The sequence below is a fragment of the Channa argus genome, unplaced genomic scaffold (genome assembly GCF_033026475.1).
Source record: "Channa argus isolate prfri unplaced genomic scaffold, Channa argus male v1.0 Contig022, whole genome shotgun sequence".
In the NCBI taxonomy this organism is placed as follows: domain Eukaryota; kingdom Metazoa; phylum Chordata; class Actinopteri; order Anabantiformes; family Channidae; genus Channa; species Channa argus.
In genome coordinates this window covers 601245-628636 of record NW_027125241.1, presented here as the reverse complement: position 1 = coordinate 628636, position 27392 = coordinate 601245, and the positions used below count along the sequence as shown (strand labels likewise).

Here is a 27392-nt window from a genome sequence, read left to right as displayed (position 1 = left end):
TTAGGAAAAAATTCCACTACAGCAGATGTTTATCTGAAAATGCTGTGAATACATTTAAAGAAATTATTTCTTCATCTTTTTCACCACCATGTGTCAATACTATGGTGAGTAGCCATCTTACTCCTGTACAAATTGATTACTTAGTTGACGATTCTGCAGCCTCATTGCGTATGATACTAGATACAGTTGCCCCTCTGAAAAAGAAGGCAGTGAATCAGAGGAGGCGACCTCCATGGTACAATTCACAAATGCACAGCTTAAAGCAGGCGTCACGAAAATTAGAGAGGAAGTGGCGTTCCACTAATTTAGAAGAATCCCGGTTAGCCTGGAAAAACAGTTTAAAAGTGTACAAAAAAGCTCTCCGTGATGCCAGAACAGCATATTATTCCGCACTAATAGAGGAAAACAAGAACAACCCCCGGTTTCTGTTCAGCACTGTAGCCAGGCTGACTAAGAGCCATAGTTCTGTTGAGCCTAGTATACCCTTAACTTTGAGCAGCAATGACTTTATGACTTTCTTTACTGATAAAATTGCAGCCATTAGGGAAAAGGTTCACCAGATCCTCCCTACAAATATTACAGATAGATCTTCATGTACAACAGCTCTAGAATCCTCAATAAGGCCCCAATACATCTTAGACTGTTTTTCACCCATAGATCTCACTGAGCTAAGTTCAACTATCGCCTCCTCAAAACTAACAACATGTCTTTTAGACCCTGTTCCAACCAAAAGTGCCTTGAGATGACTTTGTTGTAAATTGGCGCTATATAAATAAAGTTGAATTGAATTGAATTGAAAATTAATTGTCTTCAGACTATTGAGGTTAGTACTTGGGACAGAATGTTTTGTTGGATGGTAAAACAGTTTCGGAGGCTGCCCAGCCCTCACGTCTACTCAAGAGATGGAGAGAAGGTAGAACTGTCTCAAAACATCTTTATAGCATACCCTCCCTTTTTCCTTTGTTCTGTTTCATGTCATTCTAGTGGTGTGAAAATGTGCAGGTGTTGAAGTCTAAGCTCCTTGACTGGCACAAATCTCGGTACTAGAGAGGGGAGCTGGAGTTCACGGAAAGAACACTTGTTGTGCTGAAGACTTTATTCCTTTGACCTTTGGATTACCAATGCTGTCTCTGGAAGGTAGAGGACCGCACATATGTCGAAGCTGTCCATTCTACGAAAAACCTGCCTCGTGTTAGGCTTGAACTCACGACCTTCAGATTATGAGACTGACGCGCTGCCAACTGTTAATTGTAAACACCTTTTCGCATTTCATAAAGACAATAGCATTGACACACTTAATTGGGTCTTCATTAATTGTCCTGAGAATACATAGAAAGCTGAGACCTCTGTTACTGCATATCAGTCAGTCAAGCTGAGACTTTTAATGAGGCGCTTGCATTGGCCGGGAATCGAACCCGGGTCTCCCGCGTGGCAGGCGAGAATTCGACCACTGAACCACCAATGCCCACGTGTTGTAAAAAGGAGTTCCATTGAAGACGCCATCGCGTGTAGACAGAATGTTTTTTGATGGTCCATCAGTACTACGTACTAAACCACACACTAACCTCATCACCACTGAACTACCAATGCCCACATTGTGTTCCACTGCACCTCTGGACAGTCACACTAATGAAGTTAGTACTTGGGACAGAATGTTTTGTTGGAAAACTGTTTCGGAAGCTGTCCACCCATCACGTCTACTCAAGAGATGGAGAGAAGGTAGAAATGTTTTAAAACATCTTTATAGCATACCTTCCCTTTTTCCTTTGTTCTGTTTCATGCCCTTCTAGTGGTGTGAAAATTTGCAGGTGTTGAAATTTAAGCTCCTTGACTGGCACACATCTTGGGTATTAGACAGGGGAGCGCAATTTCTGGATGTCCGCTTTAGTTTGGATTGAATTTTAGGTTTTATATATGCTTTAAGCATCTAGAGTTCACGGAAAAGGCTGAGGGAAAAAGCATGCTAAATTGAAAAAATGTAAACATCTTTTCGCATTTCACAAAGGCAATAGCATTGACGCCCTTAATTGAGTCTTCATTAATTGTCTTCAGACTAATGAGGTTAGTACTTGGGACAGAATGTTTTGTTGTAAAACAGTTTCGGAGGCTGCCCAGCCCTCACGTCTACTCAAGAGATGGAGAGAAGGTAGAACTGTCTCAAAACATCTTTATAGAATACCCTCCCTTTTTCCTTTGTTCTGTTTCATGTCATTCTAGTGGTGTGAAAATGTGCAGGTGTTGAAGTCTAAGCTCCTTGACTGGCACAAGTCTCGGTACTAGAGAGGGGAGCTGGAGTTCACGGAAAGAACACTTGTTGTGCTGAAGACTTTATTCCTTTGACCTTTGGATTACCAATGCTGTCTCTGGAAGGTAGAGGACCGCACATATGTCGAAGCTGTCCATTCTACGAAAAACCTGCCTCGTGTGAGGCTTGAACTCACGACCTTCAGATTATGAGACTGACGCGCTGCCAACTGTTTCATGCCCTTCTAGTGGTGTGAAAATTTGCAGGTGTTGAAATCTAAGCTCCTTGACTGGCACACATCTTGGGTATTAGACAGGGGAGCGCAATTCCTGGATGTCCGCTTTAGTTTGGATTGAATTTTAGGTTTTATATATGCTTTAAGCATCTAGAGTTCACGGAAAAAAACACTTGTTCTCCTAAAGCCTTTATTCCTTTGTCCTTTGCATTACCAATGCTCTCTCTAGAAGGTAGAGGACTGCACATATGTCCAAGCTGGCCATTCTACAATAGACCTGCCTCGTGTCAGGCTTGACAAAAAATGTAAACACCTCATCACATCTATCCTCATCACCACTGAACTACCGAGGCTGAGGGAAAAAGCATGCTAAATTCAAAAAATGTAAACATCTTTTCGCATTTCACAAAGGCAATAGCATTGACGCCCTTAATTGAGTCTTCATTAATTGTCTTCAGACTATTGAGGTTAGTACTTGGGACAGAATGTTTTGTTGGATGGTAAAACAGTTTCGGAGGCTGCCCAGCCCTCACGTCTACTCAAGAGATGGAGAGAAGGTAGAACTGTCTCAAAACATCTTTATAGCATACCCTCCCTTTTTCCTTTTTTCTGTTTCATGTCATTCTAGTGGTGTGAAAATGTGCAGGTGTTGAAGTCTAAGCTCCTTGACTGGCACAAATCTCGGTACTAGAGAGGGGAGCTGGAGTTCACAGAAAGAACACTTGTTGTGCTGAAGACTTTATTCCTTTGACCTTTGGATTACCAATGCTGTCTCTGGAAGGTAGAGGACCGCACATATGTCGAAGCTGTCCATTCTACGAAAAACCTGCCTCGTGTGAGGCTTGAACTCACGACCTTCAGATTATGAGACTGACGCGCTGCCAACTGCGCCAACGAGGCTGAGGGAATGTGCCTGCTAAATTGAAAAACAATTGTAAACACCTTTTCGCATTTCATAAAGACAATAGCATTGACACACTTAATTGGGTCTTCATTAATTGTCCTGAGAATAAATAGAAGGCTGAGACCTCTGTTACTGCATATCAGTCAGTCAAGCTGAGACTTTTAAAGAGGCGCTTGCATTGGTCGGGAATCGAACCCGGCTCTCCCGCGTGGCAGGCGAGAATTCGACCATTGAACCACCAATGCCCACGTATTGGAAAAAGGAGTTCCATTGAAGACGCCATCGCGTGTAGACAGAATCTTTTTCTTGATGGTCCATCAGTACTACATACTAAACCACATACTAACCTCATCACCACTGAACTACCAATGCCCACATTGTGTTCCACTGCACCACTGGACAGTCGCACTAATGACATTTGTACTTGGGACAGAATGTTTTGTTGAAAGGTAAAACTGTTTCGGAAGCTGTCCACCCATCACGTCTACTCAAGAGATGGAGAGAAGGTAGAAATGTCTTAAAACATCTTTATAGCATACCTTCCCTTTTTCCTTTGTTCTGTTTCATGCCCTTCTAGTGGTGTGAAAATTTGCAGGTGTTGAAATCTAAGCTCCTTGACTGGCACACAGCTTGGGTATTAGACAGGGGAGCGCAATTCCTGGATGTCCGCTTTAGTTTGGGTTGAATTTTAGGTTTTATATATGCTTTAAGCATCTAGAGTTCACGGAAAAAAACACTTGTTCTCCTAAAGCCTTTCTTCCTTTGTCCTTTGCATTACCAATGCTCTCTCTAGAAGGTAGAGGACTGCACATATGTCCAATCTGGCCATTCTACAATAGACCTGCCTCGTGTCAGGCTTGATAAAAAATGTAAACACCTCATCACATCTATCCTCATCACCACTGAACTACCGAGGCTGAGGGAAAAAGCATGCTAAATTGAAAAAATGTAAACATCTTTTCGCATTTCACAAAGGCAATAGCATTGACGCCCTTAATTGAGTCTTCATTAATTGTCTTCAGACTATTGAGGTTAGTACTTGGGACAGAATGTTTTGTTGGATGGTAAAACAGTTTCGGAGGCTGCCCAGCCCTCACGTCTACTCAAGAGATGGAGAGAAGGTAGAACTGTCTCAAAACATCTTTATAGCATACCCTCCCTTTTTCCTTTGTTCTGTTTCATGTCATTCTAGTGGTGTGAAAATGTGCAGGTGTTGAAGTCTAAGCTCCTTGACTGGCACAAATCTCGGTACTAGAGAGGGGAGCTGGAGTTCACGGAAAGAACACTTGTTGTGCTGAAGACTTTATTCCTTTGACCTTTGGATTACCAATGCTGTCTCTGGAAGGTAGAGGACCGCACATATGTCGAAGCTGTCCATTCTACGAAAAACCTGCCTCGTGTGAGGCTTGAACTCACGACCTTCAGTTTATGAGACTGACGCGCTGCCAACTGTTAATTGTAAACACCTTTTCGCATTTCATAAAGACAATAGCATTGAAACACTTAATTGGGTCTTCATTAATTGTCCTGAGAATAAATAGAAGGCTGAGACCTCTGTTACTGCATATCAGTCAGTCAAGCTGAGACTTTTAAAGAGGCGCTTGCATTGGCAGGGAATCGAACCCGGGTCTCCCGCGTGGCAGGCGAGAATTCGACCACTGAACCACCAATGCCCACGTGTTGGAAAAAGGAGTTCCATTGAAGACGCCATCGCGTGTAGACAGAATGTTTTCTGATGGTCCATCAGTACTACGTACTAAACCACATACTAACCTCATCACCACTGAACTACCAATGCCCACATTGTGTTCCACTGCACCACTGGACAGTTGCACTAATGACATTTGTACTTGGGACAGAATGTTTTGTTGAAAGGTAAAACTGTTTCGGAAGCTGTCCACCCATCACGTCTACTCAACAGATGGAGAGAAGGTAGAAATGTCTTAAAACATCTTTATAGCATACCTTCCCTTTTTCCTTTGTTCTGTTTCATGCCCTTCTAGTGGTGTGAAAATTTGCAGGTGTTGAAATCTAAGCTCCTTGACTGGCACACATCTTGGGTATTAGACAGGGGAGCGCAATTCCTGGATGTCCGCTTTAGTTTGGCTTGAATTTTAGGTTTTATATATGCTTTAAGCATCTAGAGTTCACGGAAAAAAACACTTGTTCTCCTAAAGCCTTTATTCCTTTGTCCTTTGCATTACCAATGCTCTCTCTAGAAGGTAGAGGACTGCACATATGTCCAAGCTGGCCATTCTACAATAGACCTGCCTCGTGTCAGGCTTGACAAAAAATGTAAACACCTCATCACATCTATCCTCATCACCACTGAACTACCGAGGCTGAGGGAAAAAGCATGCTAAATTGAAAAAATGTAAACATCTTTTCGCATTTCACAAAGGCAATAGCATTGACGCCCTTAATTGAGTCTTCATTAATTGTCTTCAGACTAATGAGGTTAGTACTTGGGACAGAATGTTTTGTTGTAAAACAGTTTCGGAGGCTGCCCAGCCCTCACGTCTACTCAAGAGATGGAGAGAAGGTAGAACTGTCTCAAAACATCTTTATAGCATACCCTCCCTTTTTCCTTTGTTCTGTTTCATGTCATTCTAGTGGTGTGAAAATGTGCAGGTGTTGAAGTCTAAGCTCCTTGACTGGCACAAATCTCGGTACTAGAGAGGGGAGCTGGAGTTCACGGATAGAACACTTGCTGTGCTGAAGACTTTATTCCTTTGACCTTTGGATTACCAATGCTGTCTCTGGAAGGTAGAGGACCGCACATATGTCGAAGCTGTCCATTCTACGAAAAACCTGCCTCGTGTGAGGCTTGAACTCACGACCTTCAGATTATGAGACTGACGCGCTGCCAACGGCGCCAACGAGGCTGAGGGAATGCGCCTGCTAAATTGAAAAACAATTGTAAACACCTTTTCGCATTTCATAAAGACAATAGCATTGACACACTTAATTGGGTCTTCATTAATTGCCCAGCCCTCACGTCTACTCAAGAGATGGAGAGAAGGTAGAACTGTCTCAAAACATCTTTATAGCATACCCTCCCTTTTTCCTTTGTTCTGTTTCATGTCATTCTAGTGGTGTGAAAATGTGCAGGTGTTGAAGTCTAAGCTCCTTGACTGGCACAAATCTCAGTACTAGAGAGGGGAGCTGGAGTTCACGGAAAGAACACTTGTTGTGCTGAAGACTTTATTCCTTTGACCTTTGGATTACCAATGCTGTCTCTGGAAGGTAGAGGACCGCACATATGTCGAAGCTGTCCATTATACGAAAAACCTACCTCGTGTGAGGCTTGAACTCACGACCTTCAGATTATGAGACTGACGCGCTGCCAACTGCGCCAACGAGGCTGAGGGAATGTGCCTGCTAAATTGAAAAACAATTGTAAACACCTTTTCGCATTTCATAAATGCGAAAAAAAATAAATCATCTTTATAGCATACCTTCCTTTTTCCCTTTGTTGTGTTTCATGCCATTCTAGTGGGGTGAGAATTTGCAGATGCAGAGGCGAGAATTCGACCACTGAACCACCAATGCCCATGTGCCGGAGAAAGGAGTTCCATTGAAGACGCCATCGCGTGTAGACAGAATGTTTTTTGATGGTCCATCAGTACTACGTACTAAACCCAACACTAACCTCATCACCACTGAACTACCAATGCCCACATTGTGTTCCACTGCACCTCTGGACAGTCACACTAATGAAGTTAGTACTTGGGACAGAATGTTTTGTTGGAAAACTGTTTCGGAAGCTGTCCACCCATCACGTCTACTCAAGAGATGTAGAGAAGTTAGAAATGTTTTAAAACATCTTTATAGCATACCTTCCCTTTTTCCTTTGTTCTGTTTCATGCCCTTCTAGTGGTGTGAAAATTTGCAGGTGTTGAAATCTAAGCTCCTTGACTGGCACACAGCTTGGGTATTAGACAGGGGAGCGCAATTCCTGGATGTCCGCTTTAGTTTGGCTTGAATTTTAGGTTTTATATATGCTTTAAGCATCTAGAGTTCACGGAAAAAAACACTTGTTCTCCTAAAGCCTTTATTCCTTTGTCCTTTGCATTACCAATGCTCTCTCTAGAAGGTAGAGGACTGCACATATGTCCAAGCTGGCCATTCTACAATAGACCTGCCTCGTGTCAGGCTTGACAAAAAATGTAAACACCTCATCACATCTATCCTCATCACCACTGAACTTCCGAGGCTGAGGGAAAAAGCATGCTAAATTGAAAAAATGTAAACATCTTTTCGCATTTCACAAAGGCAATAGCATTGACGCCCTTAATTGAGTCTTCATTAATTGTCTTCAGACTAATGAGGTTAGTACTTGGGACAGAATGTTTTGTTGTAAAACAGTTTTGGAAGCTGCCCAGCCCTCAAGTCTACTCAAGAGATGGAGAGAAGGTAGAACTGTCTCAAAACATCTTTATAGCATACCCTCCCTTTTTCCTTTGTTCTGTTTCATGTCATTCTAGTGGTGTGAAAATGTGCAGGTGTTGAAGTCTAAGCTCCTTGACTGGCACAAATCTCGGTACTAGAGAGGGGAGCTGGAGTTCACAGAAAGAACACTTGTTGTGCTGAAGACTTTATTCCTTTGACCTTTGGATTACCAATGCTGTCTCTGGAAGGTAGAGGACCGCACATATGTCGAAGCTGTCCATTCTACGAAAAACCTGCCTCGTGTTAGGCTTGAACTCACGACCTTCAGATTATGAGACTGACGCGCTGCCAACTGTTAATTGTAAACACCTTTTCGCATTTCATAAAGACAATAGCATTGACACACTTAATTGGGTCTTCATTAATTGTCCTGAGAATAAATAGAAGGCTGAGACCTCTGTTACTGCATATCAGTCAGTCAAGCTGAGACTTTCAAAGAGGCGCTTGCATTGGCCGGGAATCGAACCCGGGTCTCCCGCGTGGCAGGCGAGAATTCGACCACTGAACCACCAATGCCCACGTGTTGTAAAAAGGAGTTCCATTGAAGACGCCATCGCGTGTAGACAGAATGTTTTTTGATGGTCCATCAGTACTACGTACTAAACCACATACTAACCTCATCACCACTGAACTACCAATGCCCACATTGTGTTCCACTGCACCACTGGACAGTCGCACTAATGACATTTGTACTTGGGACAGAATGTTTTGTTGAAAGGTAAAACTGTTTCGGAAGCTGTCCACCCATCACGTCTACTCAACAGATGGAGAGAAGGTAGAAATGTCGTAGAACATCTTTATAGCATACCTTCCCTTTTTCCTTTGTTCTGTTTCATGCCCTTCTAGTGGTGTGAAAATTTGCAGGTGTTGAAATCTAAGCTCCTTGACTGGCACACATCTTGGGTATTAGACAGGGGAGCGCAATTCCTGGATGTCCGCTTTAGTTCGGCTTGAATTTTAGGTTTTATATATGCTTTAAGCATCTAGAGTTCACGGAAAAAAACACTTGTTCTCCTAAAGCCTCTATTCCTTTGTCCTTTGCATTACCAATGCTCTCTCTAGAAGGTAGAGGACTGCACATATGTCCAAGCTGGCCATTCTACAATAGACCTGCCTCGTGTCAGGCTTGACAAAAAATGTAAACACCTCATCACATCTATCCTCATCACCACTGAACTTCCGAGGCTGAGGGAAAAAGCATGCTAAATTGAAAAAATGTAAACATCTTTTCGCATTTCACAAAGGCAATAGCATTGACGCCCTTAATTGAGTCTTCATTAATTGTCTTCAGACTAATGAGGTTAGTACTTGGGACAGAATGTTTTGTTGTAAAACAGTTTCGGAGCCTGCCCAGCCCTCAAGTCTACTCAAGAGATGGAGAGAAGGTAGAACTGTCTCAAAACATCTTTATAGCATACCCTCCCTTTTTCCTTTTTTCTGTTTCATGTCATTCTAGTGGTGTGAAAATGTGCAGGTGTTGAAGTCTAAGCTCCTTGACTGGCACAAGTCTCGGTACTAGAGAGGGGAGCTGGAGTTCACGGAAAGAACACTTGTTGTGCTGAAGACTTTATTCCTTTGACCTTTGGATTACCAATGCTGTCTCTGGAAGGTAGAGGACCGCACATATGTCGAAGCTGTCCATTCTACGAAAAACCTGCCTCGTGTGAGGCTTGAACTCACGACCTTCAGATTATGAGACTGACGCGCTGCCAACTGCGCCAACGAGGCTGAGGGAATGCGCCTGCTAAATTGAAAAACAATTGTAAACACCTTTTCGCATTTCATAAAGACAATAGCATTGACACACTTAATTGGGTCTTCATTAATTGTCCTGAGAATAAATAGAAGGCTGAGACCTCTGTTACTGCATATCAGTCAGTCAAGCTGCGCTCATTTTGAGTTGTGAGACTTTTAAAGAGGTGCTTGCATTGGCCGGGAATCGAACCCGGGTCTCCCGCGTGGCAGGCGAGAATTCGACCACTGAACCACCAATGCCCACGTGTTGGAAAAAGGAGTTCCATTGAAGACGCCATCGCGTGTAGACAGAATCTTTTTCTTGATGGTCCATCAGTACTACATACTAAACCACATACTAACCTCATCACCACTGAACTACCAATGCCCACATTGTGTTCCACTGCACCACTGGACAGTCGCACTAATGACATTTGTACTTGGGACAGAATGTTTTGCTGAAAGGTAAAACAGTTTCGGAAACTGCCCAACCCTCGTGTCTACTCAAGAGATGGAGAGAAGGTAGAAGTGTCTTAAATCATCTTTATAGCATACCTTCCTTTTTCCCTTTGTTGTGTTTCATGCCATTCTAGTGGGGTGAGAATTTGCAGATGCAGAGGCGAGAATTCGACCACTGAACCACCAATGCCCATGTGCCGGAGAAAGGAGTTCCATTGAAGACGCCATCGCGTGTAGACAGAATGTTTTTTGATGGTCCATCAGTACTACGTACTAAACCCAACACTAACCTCATCACCACTGAACTACCAATGCCCACATTGTGTTCCACTGCACCTCTGGACAGTCACACTAATGAAGTTAGTACTTGGGACAGAATGTTTTGTTGGAAAACTGTTTCGGAAGCTGTCCACCCATCACGTCTACTCAAGAGATGGAGAGAAGGTAGAAATGTCTTAAAACATCTTTATAGCATACCTTCCCTTTTTCCTTTGTTCTGTTTCATGCCCTTCTAGTGGTGTGAAAATTTGCAGGTGTTGAAATCTAAGCTCCTTGACTGGCACACATCTTGGGTGTTAGACAGGGGAGCGCAAATCCTGGATGTCCGCTTTAGTTTGGGTTGAATTTTAGGTTTTATATATGCTTTAAGCATCTAGAGTTCACGGAAAAAAACACTTGTTCTCCTAAAGCCTTTATTCCTTTGTCCTTTGCATTACCAATGCTCTCTCTAGAAGGTAGAGGACTGCACATATGTCCAAGCTGGCCATTCTACAATAGACCTGCCTCGTGTCAGGCTTGACAAAAAATGTAAACACCTCATCACATCTATCCTCATCACCACTGAACTACCGAGGCTGAGGGAAAAAGCATGCTAAATTGAAAAAATGTAAACATCTTTTCGCATTTCACAAAGTCAATAGCATTGACGCCCTTAATTGAGTCTTCATTAATTGTCTTCAGACTAATGAGGTTAGTACTTGGGACAGAATGTTTTGTTGTAAAACAGTTTCGGAGGCTTCCCAGCCCTCAAATCTACTCAAGAGATGGAGAGAAGGTAGAACTGTCTCAAAACATCTTTATAGCATACCCTCCCTTTTTCCTTTGTTCTGTTTCATGCCCTTCTAGTGGTGTGAAAATTTGCAGGTGTTGAAATCTAAGCTCCTTGACTGGCACACATCTTGGGTATTAGATAGGGGAGCGCAATTCCTGGATGTCCGCTTTAGTTTGGGTTGAATTTTAGGTTTTATATATGCTTTAAGCATCTAGAGTTCATGGAAAAAAACACTTGTTCTCCTAAAGCCTTTATTCCTTTGTCCTTTGCATTACCAATGCTCTTTCTAGAAGGTAGAGGACTGCACATATGTCCAAGCTGGCCATTCTACAATAGACCTGCCTCGTGTCAGGCTTGACAAAAAATGTAAACACCTCATCACATCTATCCTCATCACCACTGAACTACCGAGGCTGAGGGAAAAAGCATGCTAAATTGAAAAAATGTAAACATCTTTTCGCATTTCACAAAGGCAATAGCATTGACGCCCTTAATTGAGTCTTCATTAATTGTCTTCAGACTATTGAGGTTAGTACTTGGGACAGAATGTTTTGTTGGATGGTAAAACAGTTTCGGAGGCTGCCCAGCCCTCACGTCTACTCAAGAGATGGAGAGAAGGTAGAACTGTCTCAAAACATCTTTATAGCATACCCTCCCTTTTTCCTTTGTTCTGTTTCATGTCATTCTAGTGGTGTGAAAATGTGCAGGTGTTGAAGTCTAAGCTCCTTGACTGGCACAAATCTCGGTACTAGAGAGGGGAGCTGGAGTTCACGGAAAGAACACTTGTTGTGCTGAAGACTTTATTCCTTTGACCTTTGGATTACCAATGCTGTCTCTGGAAGGTAGAGGACCGCACATATGTCGAAGCTGTCCATTCTACGAAAAACCTGCCTCGTGTGAGGCTTGAACTCACGACCTTCAGATTATGAGACTGACGCGCCAACTGCGCCAACGAGGCTGAGGGAATGCGCCTGCTAAATTGAAAAACAATTTTAAACACCTTTTCGCATTTCATAAAGACAATAGCATTGACACACTTAATTGGGTCTTCATTAATTGTCCTGAGAATAAATAGAAGGCTGGGACCTCTGTTACTGCATATCAGTCAGTCAAGCTGCGCTCATTTTGAGTTGTGAGACTTTTAAAGAGGTGCTTGCATTGGCCAGGAATCGAACCCGGGTCTCCCGCGTGGCAGGCGAGAATTCGACCACTGAACCACCAATGCCCACGTGTTGGAAAAAGGAGTTCCATTGAAGACGCCATCGCGTGTAGACAGAATCTTTTTCTTGATGGTCCATCAGTACTACATACTAAACCACATACTAACCTCATCACCACTGAACTACCAATGCCCACATTGTGTTCCACTGCACCACTGGACAGTCGCACTAATGACATTTGTACTTGGGACAGAATGTTTTGCTGAAAGGTAAAACAGTTTCGGAAACTGCCCAACCCTCGTGTCTACTCAAGAGATGGAGAGAAGGTAGAAGTGTCTTAAATCATCTTTATAGCATACCTTCCTTTTTCCCTTTGTTGTGTTTCATGCCATTCTAGTGGGGTGAGAATTTGCAGATGCAGAGGCGAGAATTCGACCACTGAACCACCAATGCCCATGTGCCGGAAAAAGGAGTTCCATTGAAGACGCCATCGCGTGTAGACAGAATGTTTTTTGATGGTCCATCAGTACTACGTACTAAACCCAACACTAACCTCATCACCACTGAACTACCAATGCCTACATTGTGTTCCACTGCACCTCTGGACAGTCACACTAATGAAGTTAGTACTTGGGACAGAATGTTTTGTTGGAAAACTGTTTCGGAAGCTGTCCACCCATCACGTCTACTCAAGAGATGGAGAGAAGGTAGAAATGTCTTAAAACATCTTTATAGCATACCTTCCCTTTTTCCTTTGTTCTGTTTCATGCCCTTCTAGTGGTGTGAAAATTTGCAGGTGTTGAAATCTAAGCTCCTTGACTGGCACACATCTTGGGTATTAGACAGGGGAGCGCAATTCCTGGATGTCCGCTTTAGTTTGGGTTGAATTTTAGGTTTTATATATGCTTTAAGCATCTAGAGTTCACGGAAAAAAACACTTGTTCTCCTAAAGCCTTTATTCCTTTGTCCTTTGCATTACCAATGCTCTCTCTAGAAGGTAGAGGACTGCACATATGTCCAAGCTGGCCATTCTACAATAGACCTGCCTCGTGTCAGGCTTGACAAAAAATGTAAACACCACCTCATCACATCTATCCTCATCACCACTGAACTACCGAGGCTGAGGGAAAAAGCATGCTAAATTGAAAAAATGTAAACATCTTTTCGCATTTCACAAAGGCAATAGCATTGACGCCCTTAATTGAGTCTTCATTAATTGTCTTCAGACTAATGAGGTTAGTACTTGGGACAGAATGTTTTGTTGGATGGTAAAACAGTTTCGGAGGCTGCCCAGCCCCCACGTTTACTCAAGAGATGGAGAGAAGGTAGAACTGTCTCAAAACATCTTTATAGAATACCCTCCCTTTTTCCTTTGTTCTGTTTCATGTCATTCTAGTGGTGTGAAAATGTGCAGGTGTTGAAGTCTAAGCTCCTTGACTGGCACAAATCTCGGTACTAGAGAGGGGAGCTGGAGTTCACGGAAAGAACACTTGTTGTGCTGAAGACTTTATTCCTTTGACCTTTGGATTACCAATGCTGTCTCTGGAAGGTAGAGGACCGCACATATGTCGAAGCTGTCCATTCTACGAAAAACCTGCCTCGTGTGAGGCTTGAACTCACGACCTTCAGATTATGAGACTGACGCGCTGCCAACTGTTAATTGTAAACACCTTTTCGCATTTCATAAAGACAATAGCATTGACACACTTAATTGGGTCTTCATTAATTGTCCTGAGAATAAATAGAAGGCTGAGACCTCTGTTACTGCATATCAGTCAGTCAAGCTGAGACTTTTAAAGAGGCGCTTGCAGCCTAAACCACATACTAACCTCATCACCACTGAACTACCAATGCCCACATTGTGTTCCACTGCACCACTGGACAGTCGCACTAATGACATTTGTACTTGGGACAGAATGTTTTGCTGAAAGGTAAAACAGTTTCGGAAACTGCCCAACCCTCGTGTCTACTCAAGAGATGGAGAGAAGGTAGAAGTGTCTTAAATCATCTTTATAGCATACCTTCCTTTTTCTCTTTGTTGTGTTTCATGCCATTCTAGTGGGGTGAGAATTTGCAGATGCAGAGGCGAGAATTCGACCACTGAACCACCAATGCCCATGTGCCGGAGAAAGGAGTTCCATTGAAGACGCCATCGCGTGTAGACAGAATGTTTTTTGATGGTCCATCAGTACTACGTACTAAACCCAACACTAACCTCATCACCACTGAACTACCAATGCCCACATTGTGTTCCACTGCACCTCTGGACAGTCACACTAATGAAGTTAGTACTTGGGACAGAATGTTTTGTTGGAAAACTGTTTCGGAAGCTGTCCACCCATCACGTCTACTCAAGAGATGGAGAGAAGGTAGAAATGTCTTAAAACATCTTTATAGCATACCTTCCCTTTTTCCTTTGTTCTGTTTCATGCCCTTCTAGTGGTGTGAAAATTTGCAGGTGTTGAAATCTAAGCTCCTTGACTGGCACACATCTTGGGTATTAGACAGGGGAGCGCAATTCCTGGATGTCCGCTTTAGTTTGGGTTGAATTTTAGGTTTTATATATGCTTTAAGCATCTAGAGTTCACGGAAAAAAACACTTGTTCTCCTAAAGCCTTTATTCCTTTGTCCTTTGCATTACCAATGCTCTCTCTAGAAGGTAGAGGACTGCACATATGTCCAAGCTGGCCATTCTACAATAGACCTGCCTCGTGTCAGGCTTGACAAAAAATGTAAACACCACCTCATCACATCTATCCTCATCACCACTGAACTACCGAGGCTGAGGGAAAAAGCATGCTAAATTGAAAAAATGTAAACATCTTTTCGCATTTCACAAAGGCAATAGCATTGACGCCCTTAATTGAGTCTTCATTAATTGTCTTCAGACTAATGAGGTTAGTACTTGGGACAGAATGTTTTGTTGTAAAACAGTTTCGGAGGCTGCCCAGCCCTCAAGTCTACTCAAGAGATGGCGAGAAGGTAGAACTGTCTCAAAACATCTTTATAACATACCCTCCCTTTTTCCTTTGTTCTGTTTCATGTCATTCTAGTGGTGTGAAAATGTGCAGGTGTTGAAGTCTAAGCTCCTTGACTGGCACAAGTCTCGGTACTAGAGAGGGGAGCTGGAGTTCACGGAAAGAACACTTGTTGTGCTGAAGACTTTATTCCTTTGACCTTTGGATTACCAATGCTGTCTCTGGAAGGTAGAGGACCGCACATATGTCGAAGCTGTCCATTCTACAAAAAACCTGCCTCGTGTGAAGCTTGAACTCACAACCTTCAAATTATGAGACTGAGGCGCTGCCAACTGCGCCAACGAGGCTGAGGGAATGCGCCTGCTAAATTGAAAAACAATTGTAAACACCTTTTCGCATTTCATAAAGACAATAGCATTGACACACTTAATTGGGTCTTCATTAATTGTCCTGAGAATAAATACAAGGCTGAGACCTCTGTTACTGCATATCAGTCAGTCAAGCTGCGCTCATTTTGAGTTGTGAGACTTTTAAAGATGCGCTTGCATTGGCCGGGAATCGAACCCGGGTCTCCCGCGTGGCAGGCGAGAATTCGACCACTGAACCACCAATGCCCACGTGTTGGAAAAAAGAAGTTCCATTGAAGACGCCATCGCGTGTAGACAAAATCTTTTTCTTGATGGTCCATCAGTACTACATACTAAACCACATACTAACCTCATCACCACTGAACTACCAATGCCCACATTGTGTTCCACTGCACCACTGGACAGTCGCACTAATGACATTTGTACTTGGGACAGAATGTTTTGCTGAAAGGTAAAACAGTTTCGGAAACTGCCCAACCCTCGTGTCTACTCAAGAGATGGAGAGAAGGTAGAAGTGTCTTAAATCATCTTTATAGCATACCTTCCTTTTTCCCTTTGTTGTGTTTCATGCCATTCTAGTGGGGTGAGAATTTGCAGATGCAGAGGCGAGAATTCGACCACTGAACCACCAATGCCCATGTGCCGGAGAAAGGAGTTCCATTGAAGACGCCATCGCCTGTAGACAGAATGTTTTTTGATGGTCCATCAGTACTACGTACTAAACCACATACTAACCTCATCACCACTGAACTACCAATGCCCACATTGTGTTCCACTGCACCACTGGACAGTCGCACTAATGACATTTGTACTTGGGACAGAATGTTTTGTTGAAAGGTAAAACTGTTTCGGAAGCTGTCCACCCATCACGTCTACTCAACAGATGGAGAGAAGGTAGAAATGTCTTAAAACATCTTTATAGCATACCTTCCCTTTTTCCTTTGTTCTGTTTCATGCCCTTCTAGTGGTGTGAAAATTTGCAGGTGTTGAAATCTAAGCTCCTTGACTGGCACACATCTTGGGTATTAGACAGGGGAGCGCAATTCCTGGATGTCCGCTTTAGTTTGGCTTGAATTTTAGGTTTTATATATGCTTTAAGCATCTAGAGTTCACGGAAAAAAACACTTGTTCTCCTAAAGCCTTTATTCCTTTGTCCTTTGCATTACCAATGCTCTCTCTAGAAGGTAGAGGACTGCACATATGTCCAAGCTGGCCATTCTACAATAGACCTGCCTCGTGTCAGGCTTGACAAAAAATGTAAACACCTCATCACATCTATCCTCATCACCACTGAACTTCCGAGGCTGAGGGAAAAAGCATGCTAAATTGAAAAAATGTAAACATCTTTTCGCATTTCACAAAGGCAATAGCATTGACGCCCTTAATTGAGTCTTCATTAATTGTCTTCAGACTAATGAGGTTAGTACTTGGGACAGAATGTTTTGTTGTAAAACAGTTTCGGAAGCTGCCCAGCCCTCAAGTCTACTCAAGAGATGGAGAGAAGGTAGAACTGTCTCAAAACATCTTTATAGCATACCCTCCCTTTTTCCTTTGTTCTGTTTCATGTCATTCTAGTGGTGTGAAAATGTGCAGGTGTTGAAGTCTAAGCTCCTTGACTGGCACAAGTCTCGGTACTAGAGAGGGGAGCTGGAGTTCACGGAAAGAACACTTGTTGTGCTGAAGACTTTATTCCTTTGACCTTTGGATTACCAATGCTGTCTCTGGAAGGTAGAGGACCGCACATATGTCGAAGCTGTCCATTCTACGAAAAACCTGCCTCGTGTGAGGCTTGAACTCACGACCTTCAGATTATGAGACTGACGCGCTGCCAACTGTTAATTGTAAACACCTTTTCGCATTTCATAAATACAATAGCATTGACACACTTAATTGGGTCTTCATTAATTGTCCTGAGAATAAATAGAAGGCTGAGACCTCTGTTACTGCATATCAGTCAGTCAAGCTGAGACTTTTAAAGAGGCGCTTGCATTGGCCGGGAATCGAACCCGGGTCTCCCGCGTGGCAGGCGAGAATTCGACCACTGAACCACCAATGCCCACGTGTTGTAAAAAGGAGTTCCATTGAAGACGCCATCGCGTGTAGACAGAATGTTTTTTGATGGTCCATCAGTACTACGTACTAAACCACATACTAACCTCATCACCACTGAACTACCAATGCCCACATTGTGTTCCACTGCACCACTGGACAGTCGCACTAATGACATTTGTACTTGGGACAGAATGTTTTGTTGAAAGGTAAAACTGTTTCGGAAGCTGTCCACCCATCACGTCTACTCAACAGATGGAGAGAAGGTAGAAATGTCATAAAACATCTTTATAGCATACCTTCCCTTTTTCCTTTGTTCTGTTTCATGCCCTTCTAGTGGTGTGAAAATTTGCAGGTGTTGAAATCTAAGCTCCTTGACTGGCACACATCTTGGGTATTAGACAGGGGAGCGCAATTCCTGGATGTCCGCTTTAGTTTGGCTTGAATTTTAGGTTTTATATATGCTTTAAGCATCTAGAGTTCACGGAAAAAAACACTTGTTCTCCTAAAGCCTTTATTCCTTTGTCCTTTGCATTACCAATGCTCTCTCTAGAAGGTAGAGGACTGCACATATGTCCAAGCTGGCCATTCTACAATAGACCTGCCTCGTGTCAGGCTTGACAAAAAATGTAAACACCTCATCACATCTATCCTCATCACCACTGAACTTCCGAGGCTGAGGGAAAAAGCATGCTAAATTGAAAAAATGTAAACATCTTTTCGCATTTCACAAAGGCAATAGCATTGACGCCCTTAATTGAGTCTTCATTAATTGTCTTCAGACTAATGAGGTTAGTACTTGGGACAGAATGTTTTGTTGTAAAACAGTTTCGGAGGCTGCCCAGCCCTCAAGTCTACTCAAGAGATGGAGAGAAGGTAGAACTGTCTCAAAACATCTTTATAGCATACCCTCCCTTTTTCCTTTGTTCTGTTTCATGTCATTCTAGTGGTGTGAAAATGTGCAGGTGTTGAAGTCTAAGCTCCTTGACTAGCACAAGTCTCGGTACTAGAGAGGGGAGCTGGAGTTCACGGAAAGAACACTTGTTGTGCTGAAGACTTTATTCCTTTGACCTTTGGATTACCAATGCTGTCTCTGGAAGGTAGAGGACCGCACATATGTCAAAGCTGTCCATTCTACGAAAAACCTGCCTCGTGTGAGGCTTGAACTCACGACCTTCAGATTATGAGACTGACGCGCTGCCAACTGCGCCAACGAGGCTGAGGGAATGCGCCTGCTAAATTGAAAAACAATTGTAAACACCTTTTCGCATTTTATAAAGACAATAGCATTGACACACTTAATTGGGTCTTCATTAATTGTCCTGAGAATAAATAGAAGGCTGAGACCTCTGTTACTGCATATCAGTCAGTCAAGCTGCGCTCATTTTGAGTTGTGAGACTTTTAAAGAGGTGCTTGCATTGGCCGGGAATCGAACCCGGGTCTCCCGCGTGGCAGGCGAGAATTCGACCACTGAATGCCCACATTGTGTCCCACCCATCACGTCTACTCAAGAGATGGAGAGAAGGTAGAAATGTTTTAAAACATCTTTATAGCATACCTTCCCTTTTTCCTTTGTTCTGTTTCATGCCCTTCTAGTGGTGTGAAAATTTGCAGGTGTTGAAATCTAAGCTCCTTGACTGGCACACATCTTGGGTATTAGACAGGGGAGCGCAATTCCTGGATGTCCACTTTAGTTTGGCTTGAATTTTAGGTTTTATATATGCTTTAAGCATCTAGAGTTCACGGAAAAAAACACTTATTCTCCTAAAGCCTTTATTCCTTTGTCCTTTGCATTACCAATGCTCTCTCTAGAAGGTAGAGGACTGCACATATGTCCAAGCTGGCCATTCTACAATAGACCTGCCTTGTGTCAGGCTTGACAAAAAATGTAAACACCTCATCACATCTATCCTCATCACCACTGAACTACCGAGGCTGAGGGAAAAAGCATGCTAAATTGAAAAAATGTAAACATCTTTTCGCATTTCACAAAGGCAATAGCATTGACGCCCTTAATTGAGTCTTCATTAATTGTCTTCAGACTATTGAGGTTAGTACTTGGGACAGAATGTTTTGTTGGATGATAAAACAGTTTCGGAGGCTGCCCAGCCCTCACGTCTACTCAAGAGATGGAGAGAAGGTAGAACTGTCTCAAAACATCTTTATAGCATACCCTCCCTTTTTCCTTTGTTCTGTTTCATGTCATTCTAGTGGTGTGAAAATGTGCAGGTGTTGAAGTCTAAGCTCCTTGACTGGCACAAATCTCGGTACTAGAGAGGGGAGCTGGAGTTCACGGAAAGAACACTTGTTGTGCTGAAGACTTTATTCCTTTGACCTTTGGATTACCAATGCTGTCTCTGGAAGGTAGAGGACCGCACATATGTCGAAGCTGTCCATTCTACGAAAAACCTGCCTCGTGTGAGGCTTGAACTCACGACCTTCAGATTATGAGACTGACGCGCTGCCAACTGTTAATTGTAAACACCTTTTCGCATTTCATAAAGACAATAGCATTGACACACTTAATTGGGTCTTCATTAATTGTCCTGAGAATAAATAGAAGGCTGAGACCTCTGTTACTGCATATCAGTCAGTCAAGCTGAGACTTTTAAAGAGGCGCTTGCATTGGCAGGGAATCGAACCCGGGTCTCCCGCGTGGCAGGCGAGAATTCGACCACTGAACCACCAATGCCCACGTGTTGGAAAAAGGAGTTCCATTGAAGACGCCATCGCGTGTAGACAGAATGTTTTCTGATGGTCCATCAGTACTACGTACTAAACCACATACTAACCTCATCACCACTGAACTACCAATGCCCACATTGTGTTCCACTGCACCACTGGACAGTTGCACTAATGACATTTGTACTTGGGACAGAATGTTTTGTTGAAAGGTAAAACTGTTTCGGAAGCTGTCCACCCATCACGTCTACTCAACAGATGGAGAGAAGGTAGAAATGTCTTAAAACATCTTTATAGCATACCTTCCCTTTTTCCTTTGTTCTGTTTCATGCCCTTCTAGTGGTGTGAAAATTTGCAGGTGTTGAAATCTAAGCTCCTTGACTGGCACACATCTTGGGTATTAGACAGGGGAGCGCAATTCCTGGATGTCCGCTTTAGTTTGGCTTGAATTTTAGGTTTTATATATGCTTTAAGCATCTAGAGTTCACGGAAAAAAACACTTGTTCTCCTAAAGCCTTTATTCCTTTGTCCTTTGCATTACCAATGCTCTCTCTAGAAGGTAGAGGACTGCACATATGTCCAAGCTGGCCATTCTACAATAGACCTGCCTCGTGTCAGGCTTGACAAAAAATGTAAACACCTCATCACATCTATCCTCATCACCACTGAACTACCGAGGCTGAGGGAAAAAGCATGCTAAATTGAAAAAATGTAAACATCTTTTCGCATTTCACAAAGGCAATAGCATTGACGCCCTTAATTGAGTCTTCATTAATTGTCTTCAGACTAATGAGGTTAGTACTTGGGACAGAATGTTTTGTTGTAAAACAGTTTCGGAGGCTGCCCAGCCCTCACGTCTACTCAAGAGATGGAGAGAAGGTAGAACTGTCTCAAAACATCTTTATAGCATACCCTCCCTTTTTCCTTTGTTCTGTTTCATGTCATTCTAGTGGTGTGAAAATGTGCAGGTGTTGAAGTCTAAGCTCCTTGACTGGCACAAATCTCGGTACTAGAGAGGGGAGCTGGAGTTCACGGAAAGAACACTTGTTGTGCTGAAGACTTTATTCCTTTGACCTTTGGATTACCAATGCTGTCTCTGGAAGGTAGAGGACCGCACATATGTCGAAGCTGTCCATTCTACGAAAAACCTGCCTCGTGTGAGGCTTGAACTCACGACCTTCAGATTATGAGACTGACGCGCTGCCAACGGCGCCAACGAGGCTGAGGGAATGCGCCTGCTAAATTGAAAAACAATTGTAAACACCTTTTCGCATTTCATAAAGACAATAGCATTGACACACTTAATTGGGTCTTCATTAATTGCCCAGCCCTCACGTCTACTCAAGAGATGGAGAGAAGGTAGAACTGTCTCAAAACATCTTTATAGCATACCCTCCCTTTTTCCTTTGTTCTGTTTCATGTCATTCTAGTGGTGTGAAAATGTGCAGGTGTTGAAGTCTAAGCTCCTTGACTGGCACAAATCTCAGTACTAGAGAGGGGAGCTGGAGTTCACGGAAAGAACACTTGTTGTGCTGAAGACTTTATTCCTTTGACCTTTGGATTACCAATGCTGTCTCTGGAAGGTAGAGGACCGCACATATGTCGAAGCTGTCCATTATACGAAAAACCTGCCTCGTGTGAGGCTTGAACTCACGACCTTCAGATTATGAGACTGACGCGCTGCCAACTGCGCCAACGAGGCTGAGGGAATGTTCCTGCTAAATTGAAAAACAATTGTAAACACCTTTTCGCATTTCATAAAGACAATAGCATTGACACACTTAATTGGGTCTTCATTAATTGTCCTGAGAATAAATAGAAGGCTGAGACCTCTGTTACTGCATATCAGTCAGTCAAGCTGAGACTTTTAAAGAGGCGCTTGCATTGGCCAAGAATCGAACCCGGCTCTCCCGCGTGGCAGGCGAGAATTCGACCATTGAACCACCAATGCCCACGTATTGGAAAAAGGAGTTCCATTGAAGAGTTTTGTTGGATGGTAAAACAGTTTCGGAGGCTGCCCAGCCCTCACGTCTACTCAAGAGATGGTCCATCAGTACTACATACTAAACCACATACTAACCTCATCACCACTGAACTACCAATGCCCACATTGTGTTCCACTGCACCACTGGACAGTTGCACTAATGACATTTGTACTTGGGACAGAATGTTTTGCTGAAAGGTAAAACAGTTTCGGAAACTGCCCAACCCTCGTGTCTACTCAAGAGATGGAGAGAAGGTAGAAGTGTCTTAAATCATCTTTATAGCATACCTTCCTTTTTCCCTTTGTTGTGTTTCATGCCATTCTAGTGGGGTGAGAATTTGCAGATGCAGAGGCGAGAATTCGACCACTGAACCACCAATGCCCATGTGCCGGAGAAAGGAGTTCCATTGAAGACGCCATCGCGTGTAGACAGAATGTTTTTTGATGGTCCATCAGTACTACGTACTAAACCACATACTAACCTCATCACCACTGAACTACCAATGCCCACATTGTGTTCCACTGCACCACTGGACAGTCGCACTAATGACATTTGTACTTGGGACAGAATGTTTTGTTGAAACGTAAAACTGTTTCGGAAGCTGTCCACCCATCACGTCTACTCAACAGATGGAGAGAAGGTAGAAATGTCTTAAAACATCTTTATAGCATACCTTCCCATTTTCCTTTGTTCTGTTTCATGCCCTTCTAGTGGTGTGAAAATTTGCAGGTGTTGAAATCTAAGCTCCTTGACTGGCACACATCTTGGGTATTAGACAGGGGAGCGCAATTCCTGGATGTCCGCTTTAGTTTGGCTTGAATTTTAGGTTTTATATATGCTTTAAGCATCTAGAGTTCACGGAAAAAAACACTTGTTCTCCTAAAGCCTTTATTCCTTTGTCCTTTGCATTACCAATGCTCTCTCTAGAAGGTAGAGGACTGCACATATGTCCAAGCTGGCCATTCTACAATAGACCTGCCTCGTGTCAGGCTTGACAAAAAATGTAAACACCTCATCACATCTATCCTCATCACCTACACGTGACCCTCAGCGTGGCTGAGGGAAAAAGCATGCTAAATTGAAAAAATGTAAACATCTTTTCGCATTTCACAAAGGCAATAGCATTGACGCCCTTAATTGAGTCTTCATTAATTGTCTTCAGACTATTGAGGTTAGTACTTGGGACAGAATGTTTTGTTGTAAAACAGTTTCGGAGGCTGCCCAGCCCTCAAGTCTACTCAAGAGATGGAGAGAAGGTAGAACTGTCTCAAAACATCTTTATAGCATACCCTCCCTTTTTCCTTTGTTCTGTTTCATGTCATTCTAGTGGTGTGAAAATGTGCAGGTGTTGAAGTCTAAGCTCCTTGACTGGCACAAGTCTCGGTACTAGAGAGGGGAGCTGGAGTTCACGGAAAGAACACTTGTTGTGCTGAAGACTTTATTCCTTTGACCTTTGGATTACCAATGCTGTCTCTGGAAGGTAGAGGACCGCACATATGTCGAAGCTGTCCATTCTACGAAAAACCTGCCTCGTGTGAGGCTTGAACTCACGACCTTCAGATTATGAGACTGACGCACTGCCAACTGCGCCAACGAGGCTGAGGGAATGCGCCTGCTAAATTGAAAAACAATTGTAAACACCTTTTCGCATTTCATAAAGACAATAGCATTGAAACACTTAATTGGGTCTTCATTAATTGTCCTGAGAATAAATAGAAGGCTGAGACCTCTGTTACTGCATATCAGTCAGTCAAGCTGCGCTCATTTTGAGTTGTGAGACTTTTAAAGAGGTGCTTGCATTGGCCGGGAATCGAACCCGGGTCTCCCGCGTGGCAGGCGAGAATTCGACCACTGAACCACCAATGCCCACATGTTGGAAAAAGGAGTTCCATTGAAGACGCCATCGCGTGTAGACAGAATCTTTTTCTTGATGGTCCATCAGTACTACATACTAAACCACATACTAACCTCATCACCACTGAACTACCAATGCCCACATTGTGTTCCACTGCACCACTGGACAGTCGCACTAATGACATTTGTACTTGGGACAGAATGTTTTGTTGAAAGGTAAAACTGTTTCGGAAGCTGTCCACCCATCACGTCTACTCAACAGATGGAGAGAAGGTAGAAATGTCTTAAAACATCTTTATAGCATACCTTCCCTTTTTCCTTTGTTCTGTTTCATGCCCTTCTAGTGGTGTGAAAATTTGCAGGTGTTTAAATCTAAGCTCCTTGACTGGCACACATCTTGGGTATTAGACAGGGGAGCGCAATTCCTGGATGTCCGCTTTAGTTTGGCTTGAATTTTAGGTTTTATATATGCTTTAAGCATCTAGAGTTCACGGAAAAAAACACTTGTTCTCCTAAAGCCTTTATTCCTTTGTCCTTTGCATTACCAATGCTCTCTCTAGAAGGTAGAGGACTGCACATATGTCCAAGCTGGCCATTCTACAATAGACCTGCCTCGTGTCAGGCTTGACAAAAAATGTAAACACCACCTCATCACATCTATCCTCATCACCACTGAACTACCGAGGCTGAGGGAAAAAGCATGCTAAATTGAAAAAATGTAAACATCTTTTCGCATTTCACAAAGGCAATAGCATTGACGCCCTTAATTGAGTCTTCATTAATTGTCTTCAGACTAATGAGGTTAGTACTTGGGACAGAATGTTTTGTTGGATGGTAAAACAGTTTCGGAGGCTGCCCAGCCCTCACGTCTACTCAAGAGATGGAGAGAAGGTAGAACTGTCTCAAAACATCTTTATAGAATACCCTCCCTTTTTCCTTTGTTCTGTTTCATGTCATTCTAGTGGTGTGAAAATGTGCAGGTGTTGAAGTCTAAGCTCCTTGACTGGCACAAATCTCGGTACTAGAGAGGGGAGCTGGAGTTCACGGAAAGAACACTTGTTGTGCTGAAGACTTTATTCCTTTGACCTTTGGATTACCAATGCTGTCTCTGGAAGGTAGAGGACCGCACATATGTCCAAGCTGGCCATTCTACAATAGACCTGCCTCGTGTCAGGCTTGACAAAAAATGTAAACACCTCATCACATCTATCCTCATCACCACTGAACTACCGAGGCTGAGGGAAAAAGCATGCTAAATTGAAAAAATGTAAACATCTTTTCGCATTTCACAAAGGCAATAGCATTGACGCCCTTAATTGAGTCTTCATTAATTGTCTTCAGACTATTGAGGTTAGTACTTGGGACAGAATGTTTTGTTGGATGGTAAAACAGTTTCTTTATAGCATGCCTTCCCTTTTTCTTTTGTTGTGTTTCATGCCCTTCTAGTGGTGTGAAAATTTGCAGGTGTTGAAATCTAAGCTCCTTGACTGGCACACATCTTGGGTATTAGACAGGGGAGCGCAATTCCTGGATGTCCGCTTTAGTTCGGCTTGAATTTTAGGTTTTATATATGCTTTAAGCATCTAGAGTTCACGGAAAAAAACACTTGTTCTCCTAAAGCCTTTATTCCTTTGTCCTTTGCATTACCAATGCTCTCTCTAGAAGGTAGAGGACTGCACATATGTCCAAGCTGGCCATTCTACAATAGACCTGTCTCGTGTCAGGCTTGACAAAAAATGTAAACACCTCATCACATCTATCCTCATCACCACTGAACTTCCGAGGCTGAGGGAAAAAGCATGCTAAATTGAAAAAATGTAAACATCTTTTCGCATTTCACAAAGGCAATAGCATTGACGCCCTTAATTGAGTCTTCATTAATTGTCTTCAGACTAATGAGGTTAGTACTTGGGACAGAATGTTTTGTTGTAAAACAGTTTCGGAGGCTGCCCAGCCCTCACGTCTACTCAAGAGATGGAGAGAAGGTAGAACTGTCTCAAAACATCTTTATAGCATACCCTCCCTTTTTCCTTTGTTCTGTTTCATGTCATTCTAGTGGTGTGAAAATGTGCAGGTGTTGAAGTCTAAGCTCCTTGACTGGCACAAGTCTCGGTACTAGAGAGGGGAGCTGGAGTTCACGGAAAGAACACTTGTTGTGCTGAAGACTTTATTCCTTTGACCTTTGGATTACCAATGCTGTCTCTGGAAGGTAGAGGACCGCACATATGTCGAAGCTGTCCATTCTACGAAAAACCTGCCTCGTGTGAGGCTTGAACTCACGACCTTCAGATTATGAGACTGACACGCTGCCAACTGCGCCAACGAGGCTGAGGGAATGCGCCTGCTAAATTGAAAAACAATTGTAAACACCTTTTCGCATTTCATAAAGACAATAGCATTGACACACTTAATTGGGTCTTCATTAATTGTCCTGAGAATAAATAGAAGGCTGAGACCTCTGTTACTGCATATCAGTCAGTCAAGCTGCGCTCATTTTGAGTTGTGAGACTTTTAAAGAGGTGCTTGCATTGGCCGGGAATCGAACCCGGGTCTCCCGCGTGGCAGGCGAGAATTCGACCACTGAACCACCAATGCCCACGTGTTGGAAAAAGGAGTTCCATTGAAGACGCCATCGCGTGTAGACAGAATCTTTTTTGTACTTGGGACAGAATGTTTTGCTGAAAGGTAAAACAGTTTCGGAAACTGCCCAACCCTCGTGTCTACTCAAGAGATGGAGAGAAGGTAGAAGTGTCATAAATCATCTTTATAGCATACCTTCCTTTTTCCCTTTGTTGTGTTTCATGCCATTCTAGTGGGGTGAGAATTTGCAGATGCAGAGGCGAGAATTCGACCACTGAACCACCAATGCCCATGTGCCGGAGAAAGGAGTTCCATTGAAGACGCCATCGCGTGTAGACAGAATGTTTTTTGATGGTCCATCAGTACTACGTACTAAACCCAACACTAACCTCATCACCACTGAACTACCAATGCCCACATTGTGTTCCACTGCACCTCTGGACAGTCACACTAATGAAGTTAGTACTTGGGACAGAATGTTTTGTTGGAAAACTGTTTCGGAAGCTGTCCACCCATCCAAAGGTCAAAGGAATAAAGTCTTCAGCACAACAAGTGTTCTTTCCGTGAACTCCAGCTCCCCTCTCTAGTACCGAGACTTGTGCCAGTCAAGGAGCTTAGACTTCAACACCTGCACATTTTCACACCACTAGAATGA

The 27392-nt window shown here is 43.1% G+C and overlaps 15 non-coding genes across 15 annotated transcripts; all 15 read right to left on the bottom strand.

Moving 5' to 3' along the window:
- Positions 1-1394: 1394 nt before the first annotated feature.
- Positions 1395-1465, bottom strand: trnag-gcc (transfer RNA glycine (anticodon GCC)). Its single transcript has one exon. It is a non-coding gene; the product is annotated as a tRNA-Gly (tRNA).
- Positions 1466-3307: 1842 nt separating this feature from the next.
- trnam-cau (transfer RNA methionine (anticodon CAU)) lies at positions 3308-3380 on the bottom strand. The gene has a single exon. It is a non-coding gene; the product is annotated as a tRNA-Met (tRNA).
- A 3296-nt stretch (positions 3381-6676) lies between these two features.
- On the bottom strand, positions 6677-6749 carry trnam-cau (transfer RNA methionine (anticodon CAU)). Its single transcript has one exon. It is a non-coding gene; the product is annotated as a tRNA-Met (tRNA).
- Positions 6750-8281: 1532 nt separating this feature from the next.
- Positions 8282-8352, bottom strand: trnag-gcc (transfer RNA glycine (anticodon GCC)). The gene has a single exon. It is a non-coding gene; the product is annotated as a tRNA-Gly (tRNA).
- Positions 8353-9491: 1139 nt separating this feature from the next.
- On the bottom strand, positions 9492-9564 carry trnam-cau (transfer RNA methionine (anticodon CAU)). The gene has a single exon. It is a non-coding gene; the product is annotated as a tRNA-Met (tRNA).
- A 196-nt stretch (positions 9565-9760) lies between these two features.
- On the bottom strand, positions 9761-9831 carry trnag-gcc (transfer RNA glycine (anticodon GCC)). The gene has a single exon. It is a non-coding gene; the product is annotated as a tRNA-Gly (tRNA).
- Positions 9832-12234: 2403 nt separating this feature from the next.
- Positions 12235-12305, bottom strand: trnag-gcc (transfer RNA glycine (anticodon GCC)). Its single transcript has one exon. It is a non-coding gene; the product is annotated as a tRNA-Gly (tRNA).
- Positions 12306-15761: 3456 nt separating this feature from the next.
- trnag-gcc (transfer RNA glycine (anticodon GCC)) lies at positions 15762-15832 on the bottom strand. Its single transcript has one exon. It is a non-coding gene; the product is annotated as a tRNA-Gly (tRNA).
- A 1739-nt stretch (positions 15833-17571) lies between these two features.
- trnag-gcc (transfer RNA glycine (anticodon GCC)) lies at positions 17572-17642 on the bottom strand. The gene has a single exon. It is a non-coding gene; the product is annotated as a tRNA-Gly (tRNA).
- A 1139-nt stretch (positions 17643-18781) lies between these two features.
- trnam-cau (transfer RNA methionine (anticodon CAU)) lies at positions 18782-18854 on the bottom strand. Its single transcript has one exon. It is a non-coding gene; the product is annotated as a tRNA-Met (tRNA).
- Positions 18855-21947: 3093 nt separating this feature from the next.
- Positions 21948-22020, bottom strand: trnam-cau (transfer RNA methionine (anticodon CAU)). The gene has a single exon. It is a non-coding gene; the product is annotated as a tRNA-Met (tRNA).
- Positions 22021-23829: 1809 nt separating this feature from the next.
- On the bottom strand, positions 23830-23902 carry trnam-cau (transfer RNA methionine (anticodon CAU)). Its single transcript has one exon. It is a non-coding gene; the product is annotated as a tRNA-Met (tRNA).
- A 196-nt stretch (positions 23903-24098) lies between these two features.
- trnag-gcc (transfer RNA glycine (anticodon GCC)) lies at positions 24099-24169 on the bottom strand. The gene has a single exon. It is a non-coding gene; the product is annotated as a tRNA-Gly (tRNA).
- Positions 24170-26412: 2243 nt separating this feature from the next.
- On the bottom strand, positions 26413-26485 carry trnam-cau (transfer RNA methionine (anticodon CAU)). Its single transcript has one exon. It is a non-coding gene; the product is annotated as a tRNA-Met (tRNA).
- Positions 26486-26681: 196 nt separating this feature from the next.
- On the bottom strand, positions 26682-26752 carry trnag-gcc (transfer RNA glycine (anticodon GCC)). Its single transcript has one exon. It is a non-coding gene; the product is annotated as a tRNA-Gly (tRNA).
- Between the last annotated feature and the right edge of the window lie 640 nt (positions 26753-27392).